Source organism: Suncus etruscus, chromosome X (assembly GCF_024139225.1).
Source record: "Suncus etruscus isolate mSunEtr1 chromosome X, mSunEtr1.pri.cur, whole genome shotgun sequence".
NCBI lineage: Eukaryota > Metazoa > Chordata > Mammalia > Eulipotyphla > Soricidae > Suncus > Suncus etruscus.
In genome coordinates, this window is record NC_064868.1 from 25712409 (window position 1) to 25714464 (window position 2056).

Consider the following 2056-nt stretch of genomic DNA (forward strand, 5'->3'; position numbering starts at 1 on the left):
ATAAGTGGTGTTGGCACAACTGGCTAGACACTTGTAAAAGAGCGAACTTAGACCTCCAGTTAGCATTATGTACAAAGCTAAAATCCAAATGGATTAAAGACCTACATATCAGACCTGAAACTATAAAGAATATAGAACAACATGTAGGTCAAACACTCCATGACACAGAGGGTAAAGGTATCTTTAAAGAGGAAACAGTACTCTCCAAACAAGTGAAAGCAGAAATCAATAGATAGGACTATATTAAGCTGAGAAGCTTCTGCACCTCAAAGGAAATAGTGCCCAGAATACAAGAGCCACCCACTGAGTGGGAGAAACTATTCACCCAATACCCATCAGATAAGGGTTAATATCCAAAATATACAAGGCACTGACACAACTTTAAGAAAAAAACATCTAATCCCATCAAAAATGGGGAGAAGAAATGAACATACACTTTGACAAAAAAGAAATACAAATGGCTAAAAGGCACATGAAAAACTGCTCACCATCACTAATCATCAGGAAGATGCAAATCAAAACAACTATGAGGTACTATCTCACGCCACAGAGATTGGCACACATCACAAAGAATGAGAACAAGCAGTGCTGGCGGGGATGTGGAGAGAAAGGAACTCTTATTCACTGCTGGTGGGAATGCTGTCTGGTCCAACCATTGTGGAAAGCGATATGGAGATTTCTCCAAAAGCTGGAAGTTGAGCTCCCATACGATCCAGCTATACCACTTATAGGGTTATATCCTAGGAACACAAAAGTACAATACAAAAATCCCTTTCTCACACATATATTCATTGCAGTGTTGTTTATAATAGCCAGAATCTGGAAACAGCCTAGATGCCCCTCGATAAATGAATGGTTAAAAAAAACTACGGTACATATACAGAATGGAATATTATGCAGCCATCAGAAGAGATGAAGTCATAAAATTTTCCTATACATGGATATATATGGAATTTATTATGCTGAGTGAAATAAGTCAGAGGGAGAGAGATAAACACAGAATGGTCTCAATTATCTATGGGTTTTGAGAAAAATAAAAAAACATTTGTGTAATGATTCTCAGAGAGAAAATAGAGGAGGACTGGAAGGTCCAGCTCCTGACATGAAGTTCACCACAGGGATCGTTTAGTGCAGTCACAAAAATAATTACACTGAGAACTATCATAAGAAAATGTGACTGAATGAGGGAAGTAGAAAGCCTGTGTAGAGTACAGGCCTGTGTGGGGTGGGGAAGAAGAACACTTGGGATATTGATCATGGGAATGTTGCACTGGTGAAGAATTTTATATATATATATATATTAAAAATCAAAAAAAGAAAAGATAAGCCTCCCAATTCTTTACACTGACTATACAGAAAGAGGAGGTACAGTAAATGCACCCCATATACACCTCAACCCAGGCCCTTTGCCTGGTATGTATTGTAAATTGGGGGACAAAAATATAAAATGGCCCTGAAAATAAAGTAAAATCTAACATATAGAGTCATACTTTTATCTCAATTGACTATTATTGATTCTTAATTTTAAGTTTATTAGGATCATCACACTCCTCAATGTATAATGTTGTATAGCCTTTATAATTTCTCAAGTGAAAACTGGTAATATAACTACCATGCTCTCATGCTAAATTGTATTTGTTCATCCATTAGCAAACATTTAGGCTGTTTCTCTGTTTTTATTGTTGTGAATAATGCTTCCAGGAACATGGCAGTACAAATATCTCTTCCAGATCATAAATTCAATTTTTGATAAGTACCCCAAAATGGAATTGTATAACCTCTTGTTTAAATACAAAACAGAATAAAAAACAGATCTCAAGTAATCTCCAGAAGTATTTAAGATGAAAGGAGATGAGGAGAGGAGGTGACTGGAAGTGACATAAGGATAGAGTTGGAGGATCTGAGGCACTATGGTAGAAGTGGAAGGGCAGAAGCTTTATTGATTAAAGCCATGAAAGTTCATACTATTCTAATCATGTTACCTTAGGTAATATTTAATGACAGGAAGATGAAGGAAGGAAGGAAGGAAGGAAGGAAGGAAGGAAGGAAGGAAGGA

At 36.7% G+C, this 2056-nt stretch overlaps 1 pseudogene; it reads left to right on the top strand.

Moving 5' to 3' along the window:
* Positions 1-1325: 1325 nt before the first annotated feature.
* Positions 1326-1440, top strand: LOC125999872 (uncharacterized; annotated as a pseudogene).
* The last annotated feature ends 616 nt before the right edge of the window (positions 1441-2056 follow it).